General features: G+C 37.0%; 1 protein-coding gene and 1 long non-coding RNA gene across 4 annotated transcripts in view; both read left to right on the forward strand.

Moving 5' to 3' along the window:
• The window catches only part of TPD52 (tumor protein D52), a 311,826-nt gene that overhangs the window by 146,311 nt on the left and 150,313 nt on the right, over positions 1–15,202 (forward strand). The window lies entirely within an intron of this gene.
• On the forward strand, positions 4,095–5,683 carry LOC137210299 (uncharacterized). Its single transcript, XR_010936445.1, has 2 exons — positions 4,095–4,322; positions 4,760–5,683. It is a non-coding gene; the product is annotated as an uncharacterized lncRNA (long non-coding RNA).

Raw genomic sequence — 15,202 nt, forward strand, 5'->3', positions numbered from 1 at the left:
ATTTATTGAGTATCTAAATTACAGTGTGCTGAATGCAGTTTAGAAGAACTGTATGGCATCTTTAGAAGGAAAGATGCATAGAGCCCAGCAACACAGAGGAATATATGAGTAAATGCCTAAATGAATGGTGTGGTTAAGCACAGAAGTGTTCAAAGGAGAACTGGAGAAGCGAGAGTTGAAATGGTTTCATGAACAAAAAAGAGGGCTTCTCAAGGAGATGGAACTTTGGCTAGATTCTGAAGGATAGGGGGAAGGGCACTGGGAGATGGATAATGAAAGAACAGTGGTGGGGGAGACGGCATGAGCAATGGCACAGAATTGAGAATGAGCTTGGGGGGATTGTATTAGTCATCTACATCTGTGCAACATATTACTCCAAAATTTACTGGATTAAAACAATAAACATTTATTATCTCACATAATTGCTGTGGGTCAGGAATCCATGGGTGTCTTCACTGGACAGTCCTGGCTCAGGGTTTCTTATGAGCTTCAGTTAAGATATTGGCCAGGCTGAAGTCATCTGAAGGCTTGACTGGGGCTGCAGAATTTGCTTCCAAGGTGGCTCCTCACTTGCCTGGTAAGTTAGTGCTGGCTGTGGACAGGAGGCCTCAGGCCTCATCACATGACCTCTCCATGGGCTGCTTGAGTGTCCTCATGACATAGCAGTTAGCTTTCCCCTGAGTAAATAATCTAAGAGAGAGCTTGAGGTCGTTGTGATGTCTTTTATGACCTAGTCACACATTGTCACTTGTGCCATATTCTGTTCTTTAGAAGCAAGTCACTAAGCCTAGCCCATACTCAATGGGAGAGGAGTTAGTCCCCACCTTTTAGAGGGAGGTATATACATAATATGTGTACGTATTTTAAAACCACCATGGGTCAAGAGCCCATGGCCTGGCTGAAGTTTTAAGGAATAATGAAATATTTACTTTGCTAGACCGACAAGGATCCTGATAAAAAATTCTGAATTTCAAGCTGAAAAATTGTGATGGTGGAGATACAAAGGAGTTGTATTTGGGGATTGGTGTTTTTGAACGATGACACTGGTAGTGATGTGTGGGATGGAATGGATGGGCAAGGCCAGTTCTGAGACTGTCACAGTAATCCAGACAGTGGCTTACTAGGGGCTGGCCTAGAGTGAGAAGAAATGGGAAAGAAAAGCTTGGAGAGACTGTTTAAAGAATTGACTGATAGGCTTTGGTGACTGGGGCTTGAAGTTTCCAGCCCAGTGACTAGAAAAATGGAGGTCACAGCAAAAGGGAAGTTGGGTGGAGTTGCTGTTCATAGGGCAGGACATGGAGCTCAGGTTTTTTAATTATTAAAATTAATTAATTAATTAATTTTTGGCTGCATTAGGTCTTTGTTGCTGCAAGTGGGCTTTCTCTAGTTGCAGAGAGCGGGGGCTACTCTTCATTGCGGTGCACAGCCCTCTCATTGCGGTGGCTTCTCTTGTTGCAGAGCACAGGCTCTAAGCACGCGGGCTTCAGTAGTTGTGGCTCACAGGCTCTAGAGTGCAGACATAGTAGTTGTGGCACACGGGCTTAGTTGCTCCGCAGCATGTGGGATCTTCCCAGACCAGGGCTAGAACCCGTGTTCCCTGCACTGGCAGGCAGATTCTTAACCGCTGTGCCACCAGGGAAGCCTGGAGCTCAGTTTTAGACATGTGGTTATTCTGTAGATGTTTGGCCATATGAAAGTGGATTTATGATAAATTAGGCTGTAGAATAACAGTAGACCTGAAATTAGCAACTTCATATTGGGCTCTAAGTTTCTATATCTTCTGACTTTATCAGCAAAACACACGACAAAACAAAAAAGAAAGGCAACGGCATCAGTGTAGATTCGTGTTTGTGCCACGTTAAGTGAGTGTGATTTTTTTTTTCCCCAAAAAGAAATCTTGTGGTGTTCAGGTTCAAGCATCCTGTTGGAGCTGAATAGCTTTGTTTCTAAAAGTGAAAGGCAAATGTAGAAATAGCAGATGGGATCCTTTCGGAGAGGTAACATGTCTTGCCAGGTGTATTCAATATAGGATCATATTATATGACATCAACCAGAGTTCTGAAAATTCTTTCATTTCTAGTAGATTCTGCATTACTTTACCTTTTTCGATCTCAGGTCTCTTGTTCCTGTCTTCCACCTCCTTAGCATATCACCTTATCTTCTTCTTTATTAAGTTCATACATTAGTTTAATCTGTGTGAAATTGCTGGGTTTTTTAAAGTAAAAAAATAGTTGAATATCTGAAATTTCAAATGATTCAACCTAATACTCCCTGGCTTTCCTATTCTCTACCTTAAATTTTTTCTGTATCATCTTGTCTAAATTCTATAAAGTTTGAAACATTTTACCCTTCAAGCTATCATTCTGTTCCTCCCTGTCCCCCAAATTGCCCTTATTTTCTAAATTTCCATTTCTTCCTCAGTTTAGCCCACCTGACTCTGCCCTCACCATTGTACTAATTGAAAACACCCTCTTAAATTCATCGGTGACCTTCTGGTCCCCTGCCCAGTCGTTTTTGCTCAAGCTGTCTGTAATATTCAGCACTCTTTGTTGGCTGTTCCCTTTTCTGAAATTGTCATATACCTTCTTTTTCTTGGTTCTCCTTCTATTTCCCTATTGTTTTTCTACACGCCTCTAAAAGTGCTTTATAAAATTTTTGAGGATAAAATGGTAGGAAGGAGATACAGTGGTTCTTGGAATGTGCAGGAAAGTTGAGTGGGGCAAGTATCAGGAAGAACATGGGCCCGGAGGGCAAGACGCCTTGGTTCTAATCCTGCATCAGTCAGTGTGTACAGTGAAAGTTCCTTTATCCAAGAGTCTAAACCTAGGCTAATTTAACCAAGAGAATTGTTTAAAAAGGAGTGCTTTGGAGCTCCCCTAATAAAAAAACCCAGCATTATAATAATTGAAAAATACTTTATAAGCCTGTAAATGACACTTACGTCTTCGTTTATATGTATCCCGTCTTCTTTTATTTGGTAAATTCAGTTTCAACATAGTCCTGTACTTGAAAATATGATGCTCTTCTTTGAGCTTGTTTTAATTTTTAAGAAAAGATTTCTCCATAAGTATACTACAGTTAGATTTCTTCTAAAGTTGTAATTCAGAACCTTAATTTTGGACCTAAAATAGAATACTTTGTGTTCATTTTAAAAATGCAGATTAGCTATTAATTAGCTTAATTAGTACTGATTGAGCATATTATAACGTTCACGTGGATTTTATGCTATTGCCTGTGTCATTTTTGAATTTATTAAGCAAATGATTCTTTCCTTGATGTATTTTCCTTGAAAGCATTTTCTTTTATATACAGTACTTTTTTGAAAATGTGGTTATCAATTATTGTTATGATATATAATGGAGAGAGCTATACCTCTTTCAGTGTGGAATATATGTTATTTGGCTTCCAAAAAATATATTGCTGTGAACGTACATAATTTGAGACTTAACGTTTTTGAGTTAACCTTACCTCAAAACTTCTACTTTATTCACCATCCATTTAGTTTTAGCCTTTACATTAATTTTTTATTTACTAGAAAGATACATGCCAAACTATTTTTGAAAGTTAACAACTACACATCAACTCTTTAGATCGCAATCTTTTCCAGGAACTAAATATCTTTTCCTAATTGCAGTTATCAGTATTTTAGCCTGTTTGCTGAATGTAATTTATTTAGAAACTTTAATTTTGAATTTTGCTTGTTTTTCAAATACTGCACCTTCAGCATGAATTTTTTAAAGTGGTTTCATTTATTTCACTGAAGGAAATGAAACACTCTGACATTTGAAGGAAAACGTTCCAAATGTGGTACCTAATGCTTAATATATGTGAGCTTGTGATATAAAATCTGTGTATGTTAGTAATGATGCTGATGATGTTGATGATTGCTAACAGCAGCAGCCACTTCCTAATTTTTAGCACTGTTAGGATATACTCCCTCTAAAGCAGTCTTAAGTCACTTTAAGAAAATAAACATATGCTATTTCTTTGGCAAAAATAATTTTAAAATATCTGGCATAGTACCTTGCAGATTATAAGTTCACCATAAATATTCATTGCTTACTTTTTTTTTTTTTTTTTGCGGTACGCGGGCCTCTCACTGCTGTGGCCTCTCCCGCTGCGGAGCACAGGCTCTGGACGCGCAGGCTCAGTGGCCATGGCTCACGGGCCTAACCGCTCCGCGGCACGTGGGATCTTCCTGGACCAGGGCACGAACCCGTGTCCCCTGCATCGGCAGGCGGACTCTCTACCACTGCACCACCAGGGAAGCCCCATTGCTTACTTTTTTGATAGACAGGAGTCACAAAAGCATTTAGCTAACAGTAGGTATTGCAATTATTGGTTGATGTATACTGTTATTAGTTGCTCTTTGGTGTTATAAAGGAACAAAATTTCCTTCAATGAAGAGGAATGAGTATTCCTCTTTCAGTAAAGAAGTGAGATCATCCTAATTTTAAGAAGAAAAATAAAATTAATGTTGAATTAATGAGAATTTATTACTTTCCAGAATGAAAATTAGGATGTACTTGTTCTTGTCTTCATAGTTGTCTAACATTATCATAATCATTATAGCCAGTGATTATTAGGTTTAGCTCTTATTATGTTGAGTCACTTTTCTAAGCATTGTAGTGGTTTAAGCTCATTGGCCCTGCAATAAGAATTCCTGAATTTGAATCCTGGCTGTACTCCTTATTAATTGTGTGATCTTGGGCAAGTTGCTTAAATTCATGGAGCCTCAATTTTGTTGCCTTCAAAATAGATGAATGAAATGATTACTGCAAATGGCTTGTGTGAGAAATAAGATCATCATCATCATGATCATGAACAGCTGACATTACCTTTTCTACGTGTCAAACAGAAAACGGTACCTTACTTACATATCTTACTATCTACTTACTATCTACTTTACAGAGGAAGAAAAGTGAGCCCCAGAGAATTAAGTGACTTTTCAAATCATTTAGACTTGTGTCAGTTAAACTTAGCAGAAATCTTGAAGACGTGTGGATTAAACATATAGAGACTTATTTTTCTTGCATAAGAATCCTGGCTGCTGGAGCTTCCGGGGTTGCTTCAGCAGCCTGACAGCATTAGGACTGCCTTCTTGCATCACAGGTGCAATAAGGCTGCTGATTCTCCTGGGCTACATGTCTGTGTTCAAGAGAGGAAAAGAGTGGGGCAGGGTACAGTCAGCTTCTCTGTCCCTTTTATCAGGAAAACAAAAGCTTTTTTAGAAATCTCTTCCAGACTTCAGCCTACCTTTCCTTGATCAGACCTGTATAAGATGGCTCTGCCCTAACTGCAGAGAAAGCTCTGAAAACCAGCGTTTAATCTTTTCATTGTGGAGGCTGCAGAGGAGGAGTAATTCCCCTTCCGTTAACCTAGCCAGAGGGCCCTGCTGCTTTGCCTAAGATCCAATAACTCTTCAGTGGCAGAGCTGAGATTCTAACCCAGGTGTATCTTGCTCCAAAGCCTATTTCTCCAACTCTGCCTCTCAAAGAATCAAGACCCCACCACAAACATTTTGAATAACCATTTTCCAACTTCCGTATGCAGGCACAGTTTTTCTTCTTGAAATTTTGTATTTTTCAGAATAAAAATTTATTTACCTTGTTAGTCTGGCTGAATTTTGAAGGTATAGGTTATGTGTCCCTCCCTATCTTCAAATAAAAATATAAACCCCAAATTAGTGACTGAATGCTTTTTCTATTAGAAATGATTACCAAGATATGTTTATTTCAGGGAATTTCTGATAACATTTTTCAATTTTCTATAGTAAAAAAACATAATACATCATTAAGGTAGTGAGGTTTTGCCTCTTTCCGTTCTAATTATTATGTTTTAACTCATGGTAAATGAGTTTGTTCTATGCTCATTTCCTAAGGGGTGGTTATCCACTGATTTCATTTTCTGGAATAAAGTTATGTCACAATTCTTGGAAACTGCATATTTATTTTTTTGTTTTGTTTTTTCAGAGATGGGGGTGGGATGAGGAGTGGGTGAAATGAAGGTCATAATCCAAATTCTCTATTCAGCCCTCAAATATATAACCATAACTTACTCTTATTTTGTCTTTTTAATATTTGAGATAAGTTACATTGAATTTTGTAGAGAAAAAAAGGATAAGATACAGTAACATTTTGAACTAGGCAACATTATCCACATTTGTAGGCAAGCTGACTAAGCCTAGAGAAGTTAGGAAATTTCTGCAGTCAGTGAACTAGTACACGGTAGGGTTTGGAGTGGAGCCCAACCTGTTGCTCCATGCATTGAGAGGATAGAATCCTCAGCAGTCTGTTCACTTAAGACAGATCATTCTGTTTCTTTTAAAATATTTAAATAACATGTTTATCAAATAAAACATACCTCTAGGTATCACTTTTTACATTTGAACAACTTTTTGTTGCAATAAGCTTTTGTAAAATAATCAAGAAACATTATTAAGTATAAGGCATAGTTTAACTTAAGCCATACCTTTTGATTTCTGTTTTACCAAATCACTTTACCAGAGATGTTATCAAGTAATATTTACCTCATATAAGCTAAATTCACCCACATTGTTAGTGGTAAACCATCACTGACTAATAAACAAGTGAACTGTTCCCGTATGGACCTTTCTAGTCTGAATTGCAAAGTATGTCTTTCTAACTAATGACATTGTGATGTGGTCCATCTACATTTCTGTGTACATTTCTCTTTTCAGATTCATTTTTTTGAATTGGATAATTAACTAAGCAAAATGTTTCGAGTTGCATTTTTTATTGTTAGGAAAGTAGAAAAAAGAAGTATTTATACATCTATAATTGTAAATATCATCAAATACTGTGTTCTTTTACATTAAAAATTTATGGGTTACTGAAAATACATAAATTTCAATTTATGCAAGTATTCTTTCCCACTTTTCTATATACTATTTTGTTTATTATAAAAAATATGCTACTGACCAAACCAAATCCAATTAATTCTGTTGGTTTCTTCATTTTAGATTAAAACTTTAATTCATTTATTTATTCTATTGATATATATTGATCACCACAATGTCAAAGCTAATGTTCTTCAGTGATCAAGCCAAATTACTAAAGTTACACCTATGTTGGAATTTCTGTTATAAATTTTTCTTTTTGTTTCAACTTGTAAAAGTAATGCAGTCTCATAGAAAAGCTATGGGAAATTCCCTAAGTAGGAAAATTTTAAAACTTCATAAGTCCAATTTTGTAACTGTGTATGGTGATGATGTTAACTAGACTTCTTGTGATGATCATCTTGCAGTGTATACAAGTATCGAATCATAATGTTGTTCACCTGAAACTAATATAACGTTATATGTCAATTATAACTCAATAAAAAAAAAGTACTGCTAAAACTCTAAAAACAAAAGAAACAACAAAAAGAAAACCTTCATAGATCCACCAGTCATTTTGGTGAATTTCCTTTCAGTCTTTTCTTCTAGACACAGGTTTTTGTTTTGGTTGTATATGGTTTTAATCTCTATATAATTTTGAATCACGAGTTTCTCAATTTTGTAGCATAGCCTTTTTCATTATGAAGGATGCTTTATATATCACTAAATATAACACAATTTCTTTAAGCAATCCTGATTATTAGACATTTAGGTTGTTTCTACTGTTTTAACTCTTATAAGTGGCACAGCCATGAACATCTTTGAGGGTAAGACTTCTAGGACTATTTCCTGAAGAAAGATTAAGTGGAATAACTAGGCTTAAAGGTTATTGATATTTTTCATGCTTATACAAACAGATTGAACATTTCATAGGTTTTTTATTAATAGTATTTCCTTTTTTGTAAATTGTTAGTTTCTTTGCCTAGCTTATTTATCTTTTTGGGATTATAGTGTCTTCCTGAGCTATGTATATGAGCACTTGGTATAATTAAGGTTGTTCATCTTTTTATTTTAAAAATATTTTATTACAAAAGTAATTAAAGCTTATTGCAAAATACAATAAATTTACATAACTTAACAGAAATAAAGAACATCTAGTGAAAACATAATATAAAAAAAATTTCTTAAAGAAATCATATTTTTGAGTACTATTTTATAACTGGGTTTTCCCTCCAAATAGTTAGGTGTCTAAATATGTCATTATATATGGAATATATAGCATCCATTACTGTAATTTATTTGATGTTGTTTCCAGTTTTCACTATTTTTATAAACACTTCAGAGACAATTCTGTGCATAAATCTTGGTATGATTATTGGATTATTTCCTTGAAATAAATTCTTTGGAATGGGAAGACTGGAAAGGATGTATATTCCTTAAAAATTTATACATATTTCCCATTTGCCACAAAGAAACTATTTGTCCCTAACACTAGTTACCATTTTATTTTTCATGTTTGCCAGTCTAATAGACAAAAATACTGTCATTGTTTTAATTTGCATTTCTGATGACTAGCAGTAGTGAACATCTTGCCATTTATTTAGTTCTGAAATGAATGTTGTATTCCAGTTTCATTGGCCTGTTCCAATTGCTCATTAGTCTTTGGATTTATCACGTTTTTATTAATTTATACCCTTTGTCATGCTGTTAAAACTATTTACTACCAGTATATTGTTGGTTACATTTGCCATACAACATTTTTCTATTATTATCTAATTGATTTTGCATATTTTTTCTTTTATAGTTTCTAGTTTGGTTGTCATACATAGAAAAACCATTCCCTCCATGGAAATATTGGCATATGTTTCCTTCTAGTATTTTGTAGTTTTATATTTCAGTCTTTTTTTTTTTTTTTTTTGCGGTACGTGGGCCTCTCACTGTTGTGGCCTCTCCCGTTGCGGAGCACAGGCTCCGGACACGCAGGCTCAGCGGCCATGGCTCATGGGCCCAGCCGCTCCGCGGCATGTGAGATCTTCCCGGACCGGGGCGCGAACCCGTGTCCCCTGCATCGGCAGGCGGACTCTCAACCACTGTGCCACCAGGGAAGCCCAATATTTCAGTCTTTTTTTTAAACTGTTTAAAATTTATTTTGGAATAAGTCAGGACTCCTACTCCCCCCACCCCATAGTAATGATTACTAATATGCATTGAGCTCATATTACCTTCTTTTGTTGTTCTTAAGACACATTTATTTGAATTTTAACCTCTCTTACTTCCTTGAAATCACTATTGTCCAGGTGACAACAATGACATAATTGTCATTGCCTGCCCATATGCAGAATTAGTCTTGACTGTTTATATTATTAACTTATATTTTGAGCTGTGTTCTTGGTAGACTGTAAACCGCAATGTATTGTGTCATTCTCAGCATTTTTTTCTTTAGTAAAATAGAATAGGAGATATTAGAATGCACTGCATATAGCAAGACTAATTATAGCTTTTAGGAAACTTATTTCAGTTATGTGTTAATGTGTGTGTAGAAGGTAATTTCTTTATGGGGGTGCTGGGTTGTGATGTAAACCATGTTTCTTACTTTGTCAGCCATCATTGTCCAGAGATTGTAATGGTGAGGTTAAAGGCAATTATGGAAGACTGTAACCACTACTGACAAGAAAAGACAAAGTGGCTGGTGCTGGAATGGGATAAAAGCTCAGATTTCTGCGCACCTGGATCTTCTGAGGATCTTCACTCTCTCTTCTGCTCTTAGTTATACTTTCCCCCTGGCCACTTGTCTACCTGCTGCTGTTCCCAATATTGTAGACTTTCTCCTTGGCAGAAGCACCCAAGGGAGTTAGTCGTGCTTGGCCAAATTTTCTTTTAAACTCTGCTTCACACTTAGTAGTCATAGATACTAACTTGCCTTGCCTTCCTATATAGGAAGCACACCCAGTATGTAGAAGCAAAGCCTGTCACTATCCAGAATATGCAGTTTACTGCATAGTTTATAAAGTTGTTGTTCCCAAATTGTTTACCACAAACCCATTGGACAATAACTCTTTATCATCTTTACTATATGGTTGTAGAAGCTAGCTTTCATTTTCTTTTCCAAATCAGCGTATTATCTTTACTTTGCCCTGTGAATATCCATCAGTTTTCCATCTTAAAGATAGTTTTTCTTCCTTCTAATGACTGAAAGTTTGAGCTATCACTTGATTAGATAAATTCTAATTTGGTTTTTTTTTTTTTTTTTTTGTGGTACGCGGGCCTCTCACTGTTGTGGCCTCTCCCGCTGCGGAGCACAGGCTCCGGACGTGCAGGCTCAGCGGCCATGGCTCACGGGCCCAGCCACTCTGCGGCATGTGGGATCTTCCCAGACTGGGGCACCAACCCGTGCCCCCTGCATTGGCAGGCGGACTCTCAACCACTGTGCCACCAGGGAAGCCCCCACGATCTGTTTAATTATTATCATTTTTAAAAGCAAGAACTTTCTGATGGATGGGAATATAAAATGCTGTAGCCACTTTGGAAAATAGTTTGGTTGTTCCTTAAATACTTAAACAGAGTTACCACATGACCCAGCAATTCCACTCCCAGGTATATAACCAGAAGAAATGAAAACGTATGTCTACTCAGAAACTTATAAACAAATGTGCAAAACAGTATTATTCATAATACCCAAAAGGTGGAAAGAACCCAAATGCCCACCAACTGATGAAATGATAAACAAAATGTGTGTGTGTATGTATGTGTGTGTGTGTGTGTGTGTGTATGAATATTATTCAGCCATAAAAAGTAATGAAGATACAACTTGCCTGAACTTTGAAAACATTACACTAAGTGAAATAAGCCAGTCACAAAAGACTACATATTGTATAATTACATGTACATGAAATGTCCAGAATAGGCAAATATATTTAGAGGTAGAAAGTAGATTAGTCATTGCCTAGGGATAGGAGGTTGAGGGGAGGGGCTTAAGGAGTTGATGGTTAGGGGCTGTAGAGTTTCTTTTTGGAGTGATGACGATGTTTAAGAATTGATTGTGATAATGGATGCACAACTCTTTTTAGTGAGTACAGTATACTTAAAGCCACTGAAGTGCTTACTTTAAATAGGTGAATTATATGGTATGTGAATTATATTTTATTTTTTTAATACAGTCATCTTCATTATAATTCATGATTACATTAGAAACTGACATGGATCTCTTGAATAATAATAAATAAACCTAGGTTTTCATAGGCTTCTGCTTTCTTTTCATTCAGTTATGTAGTTAGAAAATCCAGTGTTTACTTGAGAATGGTGGAAAAGGCCAGGTAATATCTTAGAGGCGTTATGACAAGTGTTCACCTCATAAGTACTCTGAAAGGACCTCTGGGAGCCCAGGTCAAAAGACGATACTGTCTTATGAGAATTACCGGTACTCAGTGTCTTCTGGAATTCCTTATAAATTTCAGTGGGCAGCTGGCCAACAGAACATTCCATTGCCCTATTGGTTTTCAAGGTGTGGTTCTGGGGCTACACGTTAGAATTTGCATTTCTAACCTCCTGTTCCCCTTTGATTTACCCTAACGGGCAATTTTTAAAAGGAGTCACATTGTACCTAAAGTTAGATTTTCATGCTGGCCATGCTTTTTTTATAAAAATAGTGTATTACTCACTTGGCCAACTCTCCCTGCCAGGTAAAAGACCCAAAAGCCTTATGTCACCTGCCAAAAACCTAGGTGAGGCTCCTCCTCTCTCCCCAAATCAAGTTATTTGGAATCCCGAGCAAATGCAATCGCAGAACAATAGTCTTTCCTGAAAAAGAGATGGCAGAGTAAGGGAGTCAGGACACTCAGTTTCTTTCTGTTTTGGTTTGTGAACTTGAGCAAGTCACGCATGGTCTTTGGTCCTCAGTCCCATCATCTTGTAGATCTTTTTACAGCCTTACCAACTCTAAAATCTATGATTTTAATTTGGGGGGAAATGATCTGATTACAACTGTCAACAAATAGGCATTTAGACACACTGACTGCTTTTATTCATGGTTTCCCAAATTGCAGGCATGCTGATTTTGTAGGACTAATCCCGCTGCCCTCCTCTCCCTTATCATGGCTTCTAAAGGAAAGTCCATTGTTTGTTTATATTAAAGGCAGCATTTTCCCAAAGTTACTATACAGTGCAGTTCACCTCATTTCTTAGCCCAAACAATACATGTGGTGCCACAGAGTCTACTGTCAAATAGCTTTAGTTGCTCCTTTATAAAACAAGCTAAGAGTAGCCCTTGTCACTGCCATGTTAGTCAGAGTATCTCAGCAAATAACCAGAGACTTTATTTATAGCAATGTATGTTTTGGATTTATAACATTTTATCTGTTATAGACATAGTATATTATTTGCTTGGTTACTTTATAATTGTGATAGTTTCATGCCACCCACCGTAGGTTGTTCTGCAGTGGTTATTCTAACCACAAATTAAGGAGTTATTTTTCTGTGGTTCAGTTATACACAAGAATTACATTGCAAGAGTTGCTGGAGCCCAAGTTCTGTAAACAGTTTTTTTGGAAGAAGTCTTTGTCTAACAGACTGTCTAGATTGCTGGTACTCAGAACATTAGAGGATGGAATTTAGATGAGTAAAATGTAACTTGTCAATAAAATTGTTGAATATTGTGCTATAAAATGTCAGGTGAGAATTTGCCAACTGCCGTCTGTGTTGGTATATGGCAGCAGTCTTTTCAGTAGGACAGAACTGTAGGAATTTTCCTGTGCCTAGAACAGTGATGGTTTATACTTTGGGGGTCATAGGCCCGCTTGAGAATATAGTGAACTCACATTGTGTGTCTAGGAAAGTTCACACATGTGTATACATACACACATTTTGCATGTGATTGTACAGGGTTCACAGATTCCCCCAACTCATTCATTAACCTTTAGGGACCCATGAACCTAGGTTAAAAATCCATGATCTGGAAGTCTGGGAGCAAGGTAGATTTTATCTTCTGGGGTCACTAATGGTGATAATTTGGAGGTGGGGCCGTATGTTCTTCATGGCAGTGTATAAGGTGCACTGGATTTGTTGAAATGTAGAGGCTCTTCCTATGATAAGCGCCATAGGAATGGCATCACACATGCCTGGCTCTTTGGTTTACTGCTGTGTCCAAATATGTATAATAGTAGGTGTTGGGTAAATATTTATTGAATGAATGAAGAGGTCCAAGGAGAAATGTGTTCTGTGGAAGAAGAGCTGACTCCTGTTTCCAGATCACTGTATCTTGTTTCTACCCTTTCTTAATAGCTGATAGTTCAGAAGCAAAATAAGACAAAATGAGAATGCATCTAGTAACATTACAGAGGATGCATCTGAGCACAAATATAGTTTTCCTATTTACTTCTCACCTTGCATAACCATAATTTTTCTTTTGTTGGAGATGGCCAAATTTTTCCCTCACTCTATCTTTTCCATTTCAGACATTACTTTAGTAATTAGAGAAAAGGCAGGATTCATAAAAAGTTTTTGTACTGTTTCTAATTATTTTGAAGACCTATAGGATTTCTTGAAATATATTTTTGGCTAAATTTTTAGTTTTATAAATAATGGAAATTTTGCTGTGTGAGAATTTAGTCCAGATTTTTAAGTTCTCTTACTATATATTTAAAAAATAATGGCTGAAAGCTAGGCTTAATATTTGCTTTCTTTTTTGAAATTCAAATAGGTATCTAAGATTTCTAAGTTTTTTTTGCTTCCCTAGTGAATGACTTCAAAAGACAATCCTTCCCATATAAATGCCTTTTTTTCCCTTAAATAGGTTTAGTGCATCATCCTCAGTCACCTTTTGAGAAGTAAATGAAGTTTCATTGAAGTTTATATATAAATTACCCTCTTTTTTTTGTTTGTTTTGTACCACAACTAAGAAAGAGAGCTCTTAAATTGATTGACTTAATATAAAAGACTGATTCATAGTCTAAGTGATATGAATAATTTCTAAACAGGAAGCTAATGTTTAGTGACCATTTGCTATGATCCAGGCAAATGCTTTACATGTATTAACTCATTAACCTTACAGTATTATTATTCCTATTTTATAGTGTCGGCAACTGAGCACAGAGAGGTTGAGTAACTTGTGCAAGGCCCTGAGTCACTCACTTACTCATTAATAATTTGCAGAACCTGGATTCAAACATTTGGAGTCTGACTGCAGAGCCTATACTCTTAACCACCTCTAGAATGCCTCTTAAACTCTGTAATTAAGAATGGATAAATGCCAGAGGCAGTCAAGGAAGGCTTCACGAAAGAGTTCATATTTGAATTGATTCCTAAAGAATGAGTAGAAGATCCCTAAGTAGAGAAGAGAAGAAGGCAGAATGTGTGGACGCCTAGTAATATGAAAGGGTTGTGTGTTGTGAATAAGGCTGGGAAGGGAAAGTTGCAGGGGATGAGACTAGAAAGAGATTGAACTCAGGTTGTGAATTGACTTGTGTTCTGTTCAGAGAGTCTTGGACTTTCCATAACACAAACCCAGAGATTGATTTTGGGCTGGTTACTTTAGAATCAAGAGGGGAGTTTGTTAAAAAGGCAAATTCCTAAGCCCCATTCTAAGAGATTCTGATTTAGAAAGGTTAGGATGAGGGGTAGGGATCTAAGTGGTTCTGATATACAGACATGCTTGGGACCTCTGCTGCTGTGAAGAACTATCAGCACTTTATAAGCAGGGGTGTGACAAGGACAAGATTTTGCTTTAAAATGGAAATTATTGAAGCTAGTACAAAATATATTGGACATTTGGAGGCAGAAGGGTCAATTAGGAGGTATTCTAAAAATTCAGAAAAGAGATAGTAAGATCTTGAATTAAGGGTCTTCCCTGGTGGCACAGTGGTTAAGAATCCGCCTGCCAATTCAGGGAACATGGGTTCGAGCCCTGGTCCGGGAAGATCCCACATGCCGCGGAGCAACTAAGCCTGTGCACTACAACTACTGAGCCTGTGCTCTAGAGCCCGCAAGCCACAACTACTGAGCCCGTGAGCTGCGACCACGGAAGCCTATGTGCCTAGGGTCTGTGCTCCGCAACAAGAGAAGCTGCCGCAATGAGAAGCCCATACACCAGAATGAAGAGTAGCCCCTGCTCGCCGCAATTAGAGAAAAAGCCCAGACGCAGCAACGAACACCAAACGCAGCCATACATACATACATACATACATAAATATCTTGAATTAAAACTATGGTATTGTTGATGGAATTGAGGGGACTGATTAAAAAGATATTTCAGAGTAAGAATCGATAAATAAGCAGGAAGGAGACAGAGAAGAGATAGAGGATTATGCTAGGATTTATAGGCTGAGCAAATGGGTGGACAGTTATGCTTTACCTGAGAGATGAGCAAGATCA

This window comes from Pseudorca crassidens, chromosome 17, assembly GCF_039906515.1.
Source record: "Pseudorca crassidens isolate mPseCra1 chromosome 17, mPseCra1.hap1, whole genome shotgun sequence".
NCBI classification, from domain to species: domain Eukaryota; kingdom Metazoa; phylum Chordata; class Mammalia; order Artiodactyla; family Delphinidae; genus Pseudorca; species Pseudorca crassidens.